This window comes from Dermochelys coriacea, chromosome 17 (genome assembly GCF_009764565.3).
Source record: "Dermochelys coriacea isolate rDerCor1 chromosome 17, rDerCor1.pri.v4, whole genome shotgun sequence".
Taxonomy (NCBI): domain Eukaryota; kingdom Metazoa; phylum Chordata; order Testudines; family Dermochelyidae; genus Dermochelys; species Dermochelys coriacea.
In genome coordinates this window covers 14,251,626-14,269,394 of record NC_050084.1, presented here as the reverse complement: position 1 = coordinate 14,269,394, position 17,769 = coordinate 14,251,626, and the positions used below count along the sequence as shown (strand labels likewise).

The 17,769-nt window shown below is 41.6% G+C and overlaps 1 protein-coding gene and 1 non-coding gene across 2 annotated transcripts in view; one reads left to right on the top strand and one right to left on the bottom strand.

Annotated features, from left to right (window-relative positions):
- Positions 1-17,769, top strand: part of AUTS2 (activator of transcription and developmental regulator AUTS2) — a 983,370-nt gene that overhangs the window by 844,786 nt on the left and 120,815 nt on the right.
- TRNAA-CGC lies at positions 4,388-4,459 on the bottom strand. Its single transcript has one exon. It is a non-coding gene; the product is annotated as a tRNA-Ala (tRNA).

The window sequence follows — 17,769 nt, the reverse complement described above, 5'->3', positions numbered from 1 at the left end:
CTGTACTATTTCTCACGTCACCTGCAGTAGATTGGTCATTTGGGACAGGTTAGAACACTGAATAGCCTTGTTTTGGAAACCAACTGCACTTTGACAGTGTACATGTACATGGGGATAAAAGCCCTGGCACGGCCGCAGCTCACAGCAGGCTTACGGGGCTCGGTCTGCAGGGCTAAAAATGGTTGTGTACATATTTGGGCTTCGGCTGAAGCCCATGGTCTGGCACCCTCCACCCTCACGGGGTCCCAGAGCTCAGGCTCCAGCCTGAGCTCAGAGGTCAAAACAGCAATTTTTCAACCCCCGATCCTGAACCCTGTGACCTGGACCAGCCTTGGGTTTTTTAGACATACCCTTGAGTATGACAGTGTCCTTGAGAGTGGGCTTGTGGTGGTTTACTTTTGTTGATTTTTGTTTTGCTCAGTGACCTTAGCAAAAAGTAAAGCTTAGAAATAGCCTTGCCTCTGGTTCTCAGCTACCTTTTATAGCCTCATTGCACCCTGGTGTCTGCATGGACTCGATGTCCATTTTGCTAGGCTCTTTAATGTCAACTGCATTATCGATCAATGTAAATAATAATATTGAATCCTGTGCCAAACTAACCCAATAATGATTCTAATTGGCAGGGGGATGATTTAAGGAAATCAGGCCTCATTATTTTCTGCTTAGGGAATGAACCACTCCCCTAGTGAGCTGGCCCCGGGACCTACCTCTTCTTCCTGGCCGCTCTCCATATGCCTCTGTCTTACTCTCTTTTAAGCAATTGATGGCAGCCTGCAGACCAGCTGCTGGAGTCTCCCTTCGCCGCTGTTTCCTGACCAGAAAAAACTGGATTGAAAGGCCCGGCGATGAGCTAACATCGCATACATAATTCTATCAGAAAATATCCAAGGGTGGAAATCATTGTTCTCCGAACTAGCTGAGCTGGAGCCAGAGCAGAAATACTAAAGTCAGTTGTGCCTTTGAGCTGCCTATAACAGCGCCCTTTGGAGACCCATTTCATACAAAATTTGAAGCCTGTGTTTATTGCCCATTAAAGCAACCTTTATTTTATGGCAAATGTTGCAGTAATTGCCTTTTACGAAGAGCACTTTGTAACACACATGCACTGTTGAAAGAAAACCACTCTGGTATTGTCTATCGGGACTTAATGGCGCAATTAATTTTACTCCATCTGTTCCTGAGACTTTAAAGGAAAATGGATTTTTTTTTTGAGCGCACTTTAATGAAGAAGATAAAGCGGCCCGGCTGGTGTCCCACAGGCTCAGCGCAGTAAGTTCAGATTATTGCTCAGTCTGTCAGAATGGGCTGCTTCCCTCGGCAGCCGCCACAGCTAGCAGCCCGCTCTGGCCCCTCGCCGCGCCATTCCTGATGACAAACTGCCAGCCGGCTCCCACAAAAGCGCGATTAAAATGTCAGCACAGGATGACGAAGGGGCCAAGAGGGTCCTTGGAGACAAACTGTGTTCAGTATGAGTTAATACTTCACTGCAACGTGAACCTGAGCTGCTGCTGCTCCTGCTTCAGAGAAGTGCAAGGCGGAGACTTACAGAGGCCCAGCTTAAAAAATATCTACATCCAGGGCCAGATCTTCAGCTGATGTAAATTGGCAGTGCTCCTTTGAAGTCAATGTACCTACACTGATTTACAGCAGCTGAGAATCTTTCTATGCCATGGTACACCGGTAGTAGGATCAGGACCACAGAGAAATATGGATACAGTATTTATTTACAGTCTCATGTACCGAGACACCAACATTGATGGTCTTGCAGAAACAGGGTGTGATTTGTCTGTAGAAAGAATAGTTACTATTAGTGATGTATTTATCATCTGTTTAGCACCAGCAGTGTGCTGGGGGTTTACAAACAAGTACTACTAAGGTTCCTTTGGAGAATAGGTGAGTTTCAGGAGCTGTGGCATAGAGGGCTAGCATGTCCATTACAATGTACTATCTGCCAGAGGTACTGTGGCAATGACAGCTTTATTTAAGCAGCCTTAATGGTATTAAGATAAGGCTCCTGCCCCAAAGGGTTTAGATTCCACTGCATTTTGAAAGTGCCACAGATAGATCGTTCTGGTGGTTCTTACCTCAAAGCCTTGTCTGCACTCAGTTTCCTTAAAACCTCTCCCCATTGCAGCTCCACTCGGGGGTAGAAACGGCCAACCTACATTAGCACCGGTACCAGTGGGAGGTTTTAAGGGTGACCTTTGAAGTGACCTCTGAGAATTCCCCAGACCCAGATCTAAGGAGTGGACTTCAGGGCTCCTGCTAGATCACACCCTTTACAGGCATAGAGCTTACATTTTTTATTGTAAAGATGTGCTGTGGTGGTATAAATAACCTTGTTGGTGATGTGTCTTGTGTATTTTTGCTTCTGCACACCTTCTAGGGGAAAAGTGATATAAATGTCTTTTAATCAATATTGATGCTTGACAACATTGTGTAAACCCCTCACCAGTGTTTGCTAACTTGCTAGGGGGTAGGACACACTTTGTCACTTGCGCTTAATTCTCTTAGAATCCCCCTGAGTAGCTTTGTGTGCATGCATGAGTGACAAAAGCCTGTAATGAAAAGGGGAGGATATTTTCAGCTTTTGTCTCGTGCTGGGACTGATCTGCACTGGTACTGGGCAGCAGGTGTGAGTCCTTGCCATTGTCCCTAATGGTTATTAGCCAAAGATGAGCAGGACAAATGTGAGGTCATCTCTCCTGCTGGCAGGTCAGCAGTTGCAGGATTTAATGCCCCTAGGAGAGTAGGAAATTATATGGTTAGTGCCACAACTCAGGATGTGACCTGCACTGGTTTTAAATGATCTGTTATACTTTGTGTGTGGGAGCTCTGAATAGCTAGGATAAACTGAATTCCAAATATATGATGTACTTGAATTAAATGCAGTCAGTCATTCACTGATATCATAATGGCCCTTGAATAATCAGCGGCAGAGATATCATTGGGCTGTTGACTGTTTAGAGGAGGATCAAGCAAGGTGGGGATTGAACTATGCTCAGCTTAGTTTGTTTATGTGTGTGTTTGTTTTCAGTGCCTTGTGCTGTTTCTCAACTAAGATTTAGTGCAAAGGATAAAGACATGCAAGGGGAAGCCCCGCTGTTTCCAATTAGGTCTACTTTCCATTTACGATACAACTTCAAATAAAAATACCAACTTGCCCTCCTGGTTTTCAGCGCTCTGTATGGACTCGCTCCACCCCACCTCTGTGACCTCCTCTGTGACCCGCTGGTGCCCCTGCCTGTTCATGCCGCTCCTCCAATCTTGGCCTCCTCTTTGTCCTCTCTTCAGAACTCTCCACAGCTGGGGGTTGCTTTTTCACTTGTGCTGGCCCATTTAACACTCTCCCTCGTCTCCTCCTGAGTCGCATCCTTTCTTCAGATCTTCCCTCAAAACCTTCTGGTTTGCCTTTGCCTGCATCCAGCACTAAATACCAAGCTACTATCCCTGCCCCCTCTTTCCTCCCATTCTTGCCTTGTCATGACGAGCTTGCATGAATTTGGATTTTATCGTTGGTTTATTTGCGCTTGTTTTGTTTCTGTATGTCGTTTGCCCTGCGTGGGAGTCACTGACCCCAGCTTTGTGCAGTAAAGCCTTCTCTCTGTGTATTAATAGCACACAGCATCTATCCAGGTATCTCAAAGCACTTTACAAACAGGAATTAACTCGCATCTCCCTGTGAGGCTTGGTGCATGCTCATGTTCCATTTGGATAGGCTGAGGCACCGTGTGCGTAAGTGAGTTGCCCACATTGTCAGAGGCAGGGTCAAAAGCAGCTCAGGCTGGGACAGTGGCAGGGTTAGGAAAAGAACCCGGGAGTCCAAACTGCCTAGGGCTTTAGGCATTGAGCAGGACTCCCAACTCCTATTGCTGTAAAGCATTTTGTGATACTTTCTATGAAGGATTTAGTATGAAACAAAATTGTGTTGTATTGGATTAGGGCTCCATACGTTTATTGTTTGCAGTATAGCATACATCTGCTGCCATAGTAATCTCTCTTTGGATGGGATGCACATTTATTCTGTGAGCCGCTTCAACAGGAAAATACATGTGCTCGTATCAATATGTTATTTAGGGAGTAAAGGGATGCAGCTTCTCCCAGGCTCCTTCAGCAAACCTGCACAGTGACTTATAACTCTGTTCTCAGCAGCCTGTGCGACAGTCTCTTCACACTGCTGCCTGTTAATGTAAGGGTTTGTAAGCCAGGCCCCTAGAATCATAGAATATCAGGGTTGGAAGGGACCTCAGGAGGTCATCTAGTCCAACCCCCTGCTCAAAGCAGGACCAATTCCCAAATCCCTCAGTGGCCTCAAGGATTGAACTCACAATTCTGGGTTTAGCAGGCCAATGCTCAAACCACGGAGCTATCCCTCCCCAAAGCAATTTGGAGATGCCAGGGATTGAGCCCGGGACCTCATACATGCGAAGCATGCACTCTACCACTGAGCTACATCCCCATTCCCTTCCCCTTCCCCTATCTAGCCCCTAGAGTTTTCCAACCCCCTGTGGTAATTCCCTACTGAATGGAGCAGTGTATTTGCTTTTCAAGACAAGGTAAAGGAGAGAATTGGAGAGTCTGCCTTCATATTCTCTCGGCTTCTCCTGATGCAGACATACAAACCACAGGAGGCTGGAGCTCACGTTTTCCCAGCTCTTTTCCCAAAGCCAGAGAAATGAATTCTCATAGCTTTGGGTGGCACTTTGACACTTCCAGATAGAGTGGAGTGAAAGAAATTACCCCACTCTACAAGCAGCTAGGTCTCTCTCTCTCTCTTTTGTTTTAAAGTGTGGTTTATGTGGAAATGAGAATGACTATCCCTCAAGATACCATCTCCGGACTTGGAGAACGTTTCCCTCTGACACTGGGCTGAGTGTCGGAAATCTACAGAAGATGGTTTTAAAGGCTGCCACAATGGAAGGAACATAATCTTCTTCAAAGTAAAATCAGTCTTGATCTATTTCAGGCATGGCCCACTCTGTTCCCTACCTCTCCACATTCGTTGGAAATAAAAGCAAGGAGGTTCTTCTTGGCAACTGCTCTTCAAAACAGGCTTCTTTTCCCTATGTGGATACTGGTGAGGATGGTCAAAGGTAGATCAGGTGGTGATGAAGTTTTAAGACAGCTCTCAGCAATTGAAGAAATGAGTTGAATATTGCCAACCCTTAGGAAGTCAAAAATCATGAGATTTACTTAAAAATTGTGAGTCTTTACAAATAATTCATTTGGGGCTCTTTTTATTTGCCTTCTGGATTTTGAGCCTTTAGGGTTCATGTTATCAAGCTTTTCTCCATAAAAATTTTTCATATTTTCAATAAAAGTTGAGATTTTCACCTAACTGTGTGAATCCAAGAGCCTGGACGCTTTAAAACAAATAAACAAACAAAAAACAAATAGCAAATGTCATGAGAATTGGCAACCTGGTGAGCTACACAGTAAAGTAGAGACACTAGTCTAGAATTACCATCAGTTGCATGAAAACTCTTTAAGGGTCTGTTTTATACTCACTTTGCCAAAGCTTAAATGGCTACACCATGGACAAGACAGGCCCAAAGAATCAGGATTCTTTTCATTCATTATCATCAGTTATTTATTCAGTGCTTCCTTTGTGCCCAGTACTATATAACCCATAATTATAAAGAAAATTTTTACTCTGAAATACGTCCAATTCTTCTTTCGTTTACAACCAGTGTAGTGCTGGAGTAAGTCCACTGAAGTCAGTAGTTGGCATTACACTGGCAGAAAATGGGTTTAAGTGGGAGATGAAGCAAGACCAGACGCAGTGGGAGGGAGTTAGCTTAGACACGTTAATTTTTTTCCCAGATACTAAGAGATAAAAGAAATATAAAATCAAAACCCCAGACTGATCATGCTGAGGTAGCTGCAACGCCTGCAAACTTCTAAGGAGTCCCAGCCATCAAATGTGGATATCACTGCATATAAACATGCTGTGAAATAAAAAACTAAAGTACTCAGGATTCTCTGAGCAAATGAGACTAGGTATGCTAGAAGAGATAACGGAGATGTTAGAAAGTAGTATCTTCTTATGACTACAGTCTCAAAATACCACCATGACCCTCGGAAAATCCATAGCAGCAGTATATGGCAGTTCTTTGAGAGCAAACATAGCAGTTGCCATATTGCATTACATGATTGAGCCAAAACCTGATGTTTCAGAAGAATGTGGGGGGAATACTGCACCTGAGTCATTTGTACCATGCTATAGGTATGTAGGGCAGGATTTCTTTCTGACCCTGCAGGGGTCATCTTATGCCCTGCAGATTGGCATTTATTTGCCTTTTCCACGATCTTAAGGTGCATAACTACAATACAGATGTTATCTGTCCTAAAATTATCAAACATTTTAAAAATCTTCCCACACTATTTGATTTAGAGTTTAACCTGAACCAAAATTCTAGGTCCAAATATCATTAAAGTTCAGGGATATTAATACACAAACCAAGATCTGGATACATATTTTTTCAAGAGGCCTCATCTTTATAATTGACTCAAGCAAAGCCCCAGCTCCAAAGGCCACTGAACTTTGAAGTGGTCAAAATCCAGATCTGAACTTTGCAGCACCCTAAATTGATCCAGTGATGACTCTCCCAAGTGGATTCTGCAGGTTAACTTAGCTGTGCAATGTATAATATGTTTAACATACTGCCTTCTATTTTCTTTCAGTTATTACACAGTTCGTAATAACAATGGAACTTTATCATTTATGTAGCACTTTTCATCTCTGGATTTCGAAGTGTTAAGTTAAGAGTGGACCTCCATACAGAGAGGTGATGTGGCTTGCCTAAGGTTACACAGAAGGTCATTGACATAGCCTGGAATAAAACCGATGCATGCCTTCTGATTCCCAGTCCTGCACTCTGACAGTGACTCACCAGCACAGCAAGTTGTGATGGCCTCAATGGCTCCTTTTCAGGTGCCTGGGCTGCTTCTCTTCCATGCATTTGACACACTAGCATCTAAATAACATGATGACAAGCAGGCAAACCACCTGCAAGCCGTGGTATGTTGAGCCCAACTGTTGTGGGGATAATAAGGCAGAGCAGACTTAACTTTTAACTTTTAAAAGGCGGCCTGACAGAACAATCTGGTGGGGGGAAAAACAATCCAATAAATGCTGCAATTCATACCATCTTAAAAACTTCCAGTCTTTTCAGGCTTTTGTTAAAAATTCCACATCTTGATCTTCAAAACCCAAATAATGATGAAAAAGAAAAATCCAAAACCACAGACCTCTACAGAGTTTTATATATTCTATAGTAAAATAACTTTCCCATGACTTCCAGAATGTGGGGGGAAGCCTGATTTTTGTGACTGGAGTTTAGCTTTCTGCATTAATGGGCCACAGCTGAAGGTGAGTTCAAAAGGACAGGGATTTGTAAACTTGGGCAGGACGCACTAATGACTGGAAGGATTGGAGTGGCAACAACACTGCTTTATCAAGTTGGGAGAAATTCTGCAAATGAACTTTGCAAAGAATTATGCAGGGGTTGGCATTACAGTCTTGCACACACGCCTGTTTCCAATCACTCACTGGAACTTATTTTGTAGTTAACCTCCATAAAGGACTGTACAATTGAGCAAAGGCCTGTCACACACACATTATTTAGAAGCCCTTATTATTATTTTATTGCCAGTCCTTGACAGCTGAGGAAAAGCCAAGCGCTTTAATCTTTCTTTCTCTTTAGTTTACAGTGTAAGAGCTGCATGTAAGATGGATTTGATTAATATGTAACAGAGATGCAATTCTCTGTAAAAATGTGCTGTACTTTAGAACCCTGGAAAACAAACTGCATCACAATGGCTTAAATCTCAGTCCATTGTATTATATAGACATAATAAATAATAGAGAGCAGGCAGATATTGCTGCAGGCTTCATCTACATAACACATCTGAGCTCTCTATAATGTGTTCAACTTGTCACTTTTAGTACAGAAGAGAGGCAATAAAGCTAACAGCTGACTAAACCACATCAGCCCTGCTTCCACTGCCAGGGTGGTGAATGTTCATTAAGCAATCTTAGCTGTGACTTTTAAAATCCATAACTCTTACAAATGTAAAAAAGTTGCCATAAAAGATTAAGCACGTTATGTATGTCAAAGCATTAATTTTCCATGCATACCCCAATCGATGCAACCCTCAAATATTTCTCTTGCTTTTATTTTGTTGCTTCTGGTTGAAACAAATCTTAATAGAAAATATTTGCTTTCATTTGGAGGGGAAAAAACAGTTTAATTGTAGTTGATGAGGAAACTAGCACATTTCGTACAACTAGCACAGAATGTGCTGCTCTGACCCAGAGGCATTTTCATGTGACATGCACAAAGGAGTTCCAATTGGAATATCATGAGTGAAGTTCACCCTTTGCAAATGGCCAGCATAAGATCTATACATCAGTTGAGTACCACTTCAGACCCCAAAATATGGCTTAAATGGGACTTAAGCACCAGACCTTTTATTAGCTGCAAGCACAGGGATGAGTTTCATCTTGTGAGTGAAAATCTGTTCTGAGTTATGGGAGAGATTTTCAAAGGCAAAAATGCAAGTTAGACACCCAACTCCCATTGACTTTAGTTGGGTGCCTAACTCCCCTTTATGCCTTTGAAGATCTTCCTCTATATTTGTATCTCTCAACATGTCAAAGCCCCTGTTTGGAACATAAGGCATGATTCAGATCCAAAAGGAGGAAAATGAACAACTTATTGATACTTAAAATGCTATGGGACTCCTTCCTTTAATGTGAATAACTCTGTAACTTCAGCTTCATCATTCTTTATTCCATGTGTGAATAATTTTCAGCAATAAAATTGCTGAGGGGACAGACAATTTGTGTGGAACATAGGTAACTTTGGAACTAGAATGAGGGACCTATGAGAGGGAATGTTGAAATGGTGTTGATCTGGAGTAATGCTATTGGCATCAGGAGAATTACTTCAGATTTACACCAATATAATTATAGCAGAACCAAGCCCTTTGTCAGTCTTCTTTCTGACTCCATATTTTTAATCATGTACTGGGATCATAAATGTTTGGGGTTTCTTTCATTAATATAGCATAACACAACTGTGGAATGTGCAGTTTTACTTCATGTCTCTTTTTTTTAACACTAGCATTTGTGATTACTCAGAATCATGCAATTTGGATGACTTATCACTTAGATCTTATGGCAAAACAGTAATACACGAAGCTAATTATTCTTGATTTCTTAAAGTGCATTACAATCCTCCTCCTCCTCTTTATAATGGCACCTGAGACTTTCAAAGGGAGTGATACTGTCATACAAAGTGTCTTTAAGAATTTTTTACTCAAGGCTGACTTATCGCCAAAGGATGCATTTTAGTGGTTACAGAAGCATTTTTGTCCCTGGGGGGTTATTAAGTATATATCTAGCGTGTGGATCTTTATACATAGCATTCATGTCAGATTTTAAATCTATCTGTTAAAAGTACTTGTTAATGTGTAAGGAAAATATTATTTGGAGAGGGTAGTTATGGGAGCAAAACTGGGAGTGATACGATCACTAGGAGCAGTAGGAAGAGACAGAGATTAAATAAGGAGGGGAAATGTCATACCAAGGGAAGTGGTAGAAATGCCATTCCATGAGTTATTTACATTTGGCCAGAACACTGGAGAACATGTTCTAGAGAATAATCCTGTACTGGCCATGAGGGCAGAGACGGTATATGATTTAACAGGCCATGTTTTCCTTTCATGCCTATGATTCTATGAAATATAAAACTACTATTTTTTTTAGTGGTACTGTTTACAGTAGCTCTGATATCAAGATTAAAAGGAGATCTGTTCTTCTTTTCTTCCATTGTACACATACAGCCAATGCTAGTGTGTTGAGAGAGAATGATCTTCTGAGGTTGACAACACTGTAATTGGAGCAATAATACTTAAAAAGACCCGTGTGCTCTTCACTAAAAGTGAGTCCTGACTACAAATACCCTTAAGCCCAAGTGTCTTACAGGATATGCCTTCATTTCATTGGCTTGCAGTGTATTAGACTGATAGACAAGTCTACCAGTGATATATTTCATGGCAGTGGCACGTGGATGCTACGGAGATGGGTAATCTATATATGTCGACAGACCATTCACACACATCCTCATTGGTCTCTATTTCCTCTTCATATATTGAGAGTATTTTTGTTTTTCTCCTCTTTCCTTTGTACTGTGCATGTTATCTCTTCTGTAACCTGTAGCTCAGCTCATACCAGTGAACACTGACTCTGAAACCCAAGTGTGTGTGTTTTTTTCCATTCTTCCAATATATTTACAATAGGGCTCAGATTTGAACTTGTCCTACTGTTAAACAGAGAGCAGTACCTTCAAAGATGTGGACCACCTGTCTTAACGTGTCCCTTGGGAGAGATGCAGATGGAGTACATTACAATGGATGACCAATAGAAGCACTACGCTATTAGCTTTCCCACCCCCAGAGTAATTGAGGTGCTTGGTTTTGTTTGCTTTGACTGTAACATTTAAAGAGACTTTCTAAAGATTTGTTACATCTGAAAGAAATTTGGTGAGGAAACAGGCCAAAAGTATTTTGGTGCTGGTCAGAAACTCTACATTAATAATTTTTCTCTCCTGACACCCATCTTACATTCCTCTTTAGTACTATTGATCTCAAAGAGAAAATCTTTTAGCAATTTCCAGACAGCTAATCAGCGTCACATGATCCCAGCCTCGCCATATTGGCAGGGGGCAATGTGAGGAAGTTTCACATTGGATGGATAAATAGAGGCCTTCAGTCTCCAGGGCTGTCAATCCAGCAGCTTTTGCTGAGCGCTACCTTCCAGTCTAATATACAGCATTGCTATTAGAAGTCAGAGTAACATTAGCTTCTTGGCATCACTTAGAAGACACTGCTGTCTCCAGGCTCAGAGAAGGCCTCCAACAGAGCTGTGTTTGCAGGGGACAGCACACCCAACTCCTGCAACAAACAACAACAAAAACAAAACCCACAAACAGGACCAGGGAGGGGCCAAAATGAAATTTCGAAACGGTGTGTTAACATTGGCGGGTGAATGGTGTCGCTGGGGCAAATGGGATCTGACAGGAATCTTTGCTCAGCAGCAGCTACTGAGCTCTTTGCAGCGCAGCCAGATGGCCTGGTGCAACAGCAGCCTTTCAGAATTAATAACTGCTTCTCTGGGGGGAGAGGTTCATTCAGGAACCGTTTCACATTTCAGCAGGAGTATTTTTTTTTCCCAGTGTTTTCTGGCTGCTTTGCTCTGGGTGGGATTTGAACTGTGCTCAAAGAAGGTTAAAAAAAAAACAACCCTGCTCTCCCCTCCCCTTTTTTTTTCTCCCTGCCTGTGGCTTCGAACAGTGCAGCTTTTAATCTATAAATTATGGTAACTTGTATGTGCATTTTGAGAGTATATCATTGCTGCAGTTAATTAACAGTTATTAGCTTTAGCGTACTGTGCTGTATTATATGTCACAAATCATCGAGTCTCCCTGTGCAGTTACAGCAATTAAGAACTCAATCACACCTTCTGTATAGTCATTTGGTTCTCTTCCAGGTCTTTTCAAAACTGGAAATTGCTAATCAAATCATTTCTGCTCTGTGCCTCGGTATCGTTTATTCCATTCCTAATGATGTGCGACTTTTTTTTCTTTGGCCGTTAACAGAGGCATCCGTGCGTCTAACCCATTTCACACCACCGTCATGCTTTAGAAAGGTGATAATGAACTTGCAGGAGGAAGTGTTGGCTTTGGTGGGTTCTTTCCCCTCCCCCCCCCCCCCTTGGAGCAATGTCTTTCTTCGCCTGCTGTTGGGTGATTGAATTTTGAAACTGTAAAATGCATTGACAGACTTACAAACCCGACTTGCCAGAGCCCCAGACACCATAGTTTAGCTTCAATTCAGAGCTCAGTGAGATTCCTGCCTGATCAATTTGTCATCCCTCTAAATGGAAGCTAATTACTTTCCAAGGAACAATTACAAGCAAAATATCACCCTTTGCATCAGCAGCCGTCGGCAGTGAGGTTAAGGCAAAGTCCAAAGGGTTTTAACTAAAGGGGGACAACACAGGGCCACGCCACTTCTCCCATCCTCCCATCCTGTCAGTTAGAGTTTATTTTATTTACGCCAGCGATAAAATTGCCTTCACGTTTGCTCAGGTCATATGTCGAGGGCACATCTCACTTTTCAGGGCTGCAGGATACAAATGTCATAATTCTGGCAAAGATGTCAGGTATCAGCCAAAGATTAAGCTTCTCCATACTACCTCAAAAGGTTTTATGGATCTGTACAAGCCAAAGCCTTGCCTCCAGAAATAATAATTTAAAAAAAAGGTCCTTTCCATCTTTCCGTGATTCCATTATATCTCCCCACAAAATAGTCCACTAATATCTATGCCTGAACTCAATGGATTCCACAGGTTTCCAAAGCACCAAGTGGACTCAAGAGAAGGGTGTTTTTTATAGTGACGGCACTGGGCAGAAATAACTTTAAGGATTATGTATGAGAGAGGAACCCAGCCTATCCTGAAACTGCAAGTCCAGACACCTGGTTTCTGTTCTTAACGCTCTCTGCCTCATTATTCCTTTCTCTGCCTTAACTAGCCCTTCTGTAAAATGTCTGTAATACCATTCACTCTACAACATGAGGTTTTTCTGAGACTCTTGAGTAATGTTTGCAAAGTGCATTGAAATGCTGGTATGAAAGGTGCTATTGTAGGAATGCAAAGTAACAGTCTTCAGTTCCAGTGGGAAGAGCCTAATGCAGAAGTGAAATGCATCTTTTACAGGTACATTTCTAAGTATTAGCCCTTGAACGTGCTCTCTGCTCCCCTCCCCTCATCTTGCATTGGCCTTTTCTATCCTTTCATGCAGTTTCACCAATAAAGGTTGCAATAGTTTCCTCTTCAAGTTTCTCCAACTATTTTCATAATTTCATCGGACAACATGTCTTTCCTTCCTTGCCTAAATGTCTTAATGTCACTCCCTCTGCTCTTCTTATTCTTTTAATTGTAACTGTGCGCTTGAATCCTTTAACACTGTAAAAGTTTTGGGGAGACAGTTTGGTGAAAGAATCTATGCAAAAGAAGGCTGAGTGTTATTGGAGTGTAAACAGCTTGGGGCATAGACCCTCTTGTTCTGTGTTTGTACAGTGCCTGGCACACTGGTCCATAACTGGGCCTCTAGGCACTACTGCAATGCACATAAATAATAATAATAATAATAAATATACCACATCATTGGTAGAACGTTCTGTCTACTGAATGTCATCTGTTGTGTCGTGTCGAGTGTGCATACCTTCATACTCCTCTTTTAGGTGAAAAATCAGAGATTGTGGCTGAAATTTAAGCTGTGACGCCACTGTGAGAACTAGCAACATGAACCTCTTGGAGCTAATTTAGCACTAATTCAGGATCTGATTTTAAACCAGTTTTAGTTATATTGATGCAACTTCACATGTGGTCACTCATATTTCCGTTTGAGTACCTTATTTTGGTTTAGCTTAGGTCAAATAGGAACAGCTTTAAGCATAATCAAAATAAACCATTCTTAAAACAAAATCAGTGTGTCCACACAGCCTTCTGCATCAGTTTAAATTGACTTAAATACCAAAGATAACCTGGTGCAATTTGTGGGTGTAGATAAGATCTTGGTGAAGAGGGTTAAATGACAAGGAGGTTCCCTTCACAGTGCCATGGACAGGAAGATCATAAATGGACTGACTTCACTTTTTGTTTACAACATTAAACCCTGTATAGCATTTCAACTATTAAAATTGGAAAGTCCTTAGAAGAGGGTGCTATTAATGAGCCAAGCAGTTGTATGGCATGTTTCTTCTGTCTGCTCAGATATTTCTGCTGATAAACAGGTATCGAAGCCACCCACTCTGACTAGACTGAAATGCATCTCTGCATTGTGAACACCAGATATCATAAGGCTGCATGGGTGGTGCATGTAGTGTTGGATTTAACTTGGACTTGCTGGCTTTGGGGAGTTTGTGCTATACACTTTGTTGCCATTAAACTTTGGTTTATTTTTTGTTTCTATTTCAGATGGCTTATTTCAAATCATTGTATGTGTTTTATTTTATCTTCATTCCTAAAGCTGCTTAACTTGTTTTTTTCCCTCAGGGCCTGACTTATACCTGAATTTTCCCAAAGCGTGGGCGTGTTCACACCGTGGGTTTTTAATTGGGCCTGTGACAGCTATAACAGCACAGCTCAGCTCACCACAAAAAGTTTGGCTGTGCCCAAAGTTTGGTGACTGTCCTATTGGGGTGCTATTATTACTTATTATCATCTATTTGTACCAAAATCAAAGCCGCCTTGTGCTGGATGTTATACAGAGACCTAGAAAAAGGTAGTCCCTGCCCCAAACACAATGTGTGGGAGAAAGGAGTTGTTATTAACTGCATTTAACAGCAGAGAAACTGAGGCTCACAGAGATTGAGTGACTTGCTCAACATTCATAGATTCCAAGACCAGAAGGGACCTTTGTGGTTATACAGTCTGACCTCCCCTAGAACACAGGCCAGAGAATTTAAGTTCTAGAGCACAATAAGTTTTAGAGCAAACCTTTTAGAAAAACAAATGATCCGTGATGAAGAATGCGCCACAATCCTTGGTAAATTATTCCAATAGTTAATTACTCTCACTGTTAAAAATTTACATCTGATATTTCGAGTCTGAGTTTGTCTAGCTTCAACTTCCAGCCATTGGATCGACATTCTACCTTTCTTGGCTAGATTGAAGAGCCCAATATTAAATATTTGTTCCCCGTGTAGGTACTTATAGACTGTAATCAAGTCACCCCTTAACCTTTTCTTTAAGATAAATAGATTGACCTCCTTGAGTCTGTCACTATAAAGTGGGATTTCTCATCCTTTAACCATTCTCTTGGCTCTTCTCCAAACCATCTCCAGCCTATCAACATCTTTCTTGAATTGTGGGCACCAAAGTCTGTGGCAGAGCTGAGATTTGAACTGACATCTCCTAAGTTCTAGTCCAGTGTTTTAACCTCAAACGACCATCCTTCCTGCCTGTGTTCAGTTCACTGACATCATTTTAATCAGTCATGTCTCACTGGAGCCATTGTCCAAGTGGAGGACTACACTGTGTAAATGAGTTGTTCTTTGCAATGCTCCACTTTATGGTCGCTTTTCCTCCTTGTGGAGTTGTGCTCTGATTTCTGCCCATCACGTGTTCCTGGTAAGAGGGTCTAGAGATTTTTCTCTTTTGCCAGTGAATGGGAGACAGTGTCTGGCATTTTGAGAACTGAGCCTTTGTGAAAGAGAGATGGAAAGAGTTCCCTTGCCCACTATGGTATCATTGCTATCTGTTTAGACATCATTAATTTTTCCTTTGAAGATAGCAGGTAAAGTTGTCAACCCCATTTTTTTTTTAACAGAGTTAGGTTTCTCTGGCCCTCAGATCAGGAAACGAGATTAAAATCAGTTGCTGAAAAGCCACTGTGTTTGTTGTTTGAATACAGCAGAGCATGGCTGTTCTGGCCACCTCATTAAAGTAGGGTATTATGAGCTGGCAAGTATCGTGTTTCTAGTTTGATAAAATGCATTGTCTGACAGCAAGCTCAGTGTAGCTCTCAGGCGATCCGCTCTGGCAAATATTTTCTGCCTCAGTGGCTCTCTCAGTAGGATAGGCAGCCTCTGCCTTTCTGTTTGACGTTTTTGCTAATAATTACTTGAAAAATCATCCACTTCTATTTAAAAATTGCTACATGAAGTAGTAGTCCATCTTTGCATCATGACAGCAAGAGGCCAATGAAGTAACGGGTGCTCAACCATATGAAGCTAACTTCATAAAGCATTGCCCATGGTGCACTGTAGGGTGACTTGAAATAATTAGCCTCTGGAGGTTGGAAACCTATGCTGTAAATCCCAGAGCTGAGAGTGAAGATAGTTTTTTATCACTGTCCTTAATGGAAAAATAGTAACATCATGGCTCCTTCTTTGACATTATAAACTTGTAGCGGCGCCTTTCAGGACGCTGTACTTACAGCTCCATTGACCTTTCCTCTGTCCAGACTCATTGTTTCACAGGTTAATCACTCATCTATAACAGTTTTTTTTTCCAGGTCTAAACCGTAGCATAGATGTGATTTTATTTAACATGGCCTTAAGAATCTGGCCTGTCTGTGTTAGAGAAATTTGCACTGATGTATCTACATCAGCATTACACAGTGACATACTCTTAATGTAGATGCATTATATCGCGGTAAAGATAGTCCACACCTATGTGGCTTACTTTAGTAATTTACCAGTACATTGCACCTACACTGGGGCCTTACAGTGATGTAACTACACTGGTGTAAATTTATCTGATGTTGACAGTGCCTTACTAGGAAGCCTTATGCTAAGATTCACACTATAATTATGCATGTGTGTATGCATGTATATACCTGTGTAAAATGCCAAGCATATTAGTAGTGTTCAATCAATAATAATAAACTGATAGAAATTGCACATAAAGACCCTTTAAATTTTCACCTAATTTTTACAAATAAGTTATACAACACATCTCTATTTTTTTATTTTGCTTTAGGTTTCAGTCCTTCAACGAGTTATTACCATAAACAGCCACCTTGACTTCATATGAGCCACTCGTGCTAGTAAGCACTAAGGGCCTCATCCAGGGTCTTAGTCAATCAGAGGAAAGTCCCATACTGACTTCAGTGGGCAAGAGGTTGTGCCTTAAATTCTGTAGCAAGTGTTTACAGTTGCTGCTATAGTTGCTGTGGCAGCACTTGCAGCCTACCTGCACAGATGCCCATGCCCGGTTCCTAGTTTAGGAAAGATTTTGTCCTTTGTTAAGAGGTGAATCTTTTTTCCAAGCTGAAAGATGCTTTGAGTCCACATCCAGTTTGTGTTGATTCCTGTTTAATCCAAATTGGTTCACATGTCTCTAGTCCAACCAGTGTTGAACTTCTGACATAAATCCACAATATATACAAGAAACCCAGAGATCAACAAACCTATCTTCATAGATCTAGTAACCACGCCAAACACACCAAGAAATCTGTTGTCTACAACCAAGCACTCTGAGGAGAAAGTCTGGGATATAAATCTTGACACTCAAAACTGCCTTCACCAAACAAGGACACTCCACCAGAGAAGTAGATCACATCATGAAACGGGCCAGCCAAATACCCCGAGAGAACCTTCTTCAGTACAGAAATAAAACCCCCTCTGATGGCACACCCCTAATTGTCACCTACCAACCCACACTGGAATCCATACAAGGTATCCTCAAACAACTACAACCAATACTCGATGGGGACCCCATCCTGAAGGAACTCTTTTCTGAACCCACTCTTCTGGCCTTCAAACAATCCCGCAACCTCTCCAAGCTCATCATTAGAAGCAAGTTGTCCACAGACCAGGGCACACCAACTCAAAGTGGCACCAGACCCTGCCAGAACAACAGATGCAAAACCAGCAGACATATCTTCACTGCTATAGTGATCAACACAACACACCTTTCAAGATCCATAGGACCTACACACACCTATCACAACATATGATGTACCTAATCCAGTGCAATAAATGCCCCAATAACAACTTTGTGGGTGAAACCAGACAATCACTGTGCTCTTAGATGAACTCGCACAGGAAAATAAGACAAGACAAAAACACCCTATCACCTGTAGGTGAACACTTTTCACAAAACGATTACGCTATATATATATATATATATATATATATATATATATATATATATATATATATATATATATATACGCTATCAGTCTTCATCGT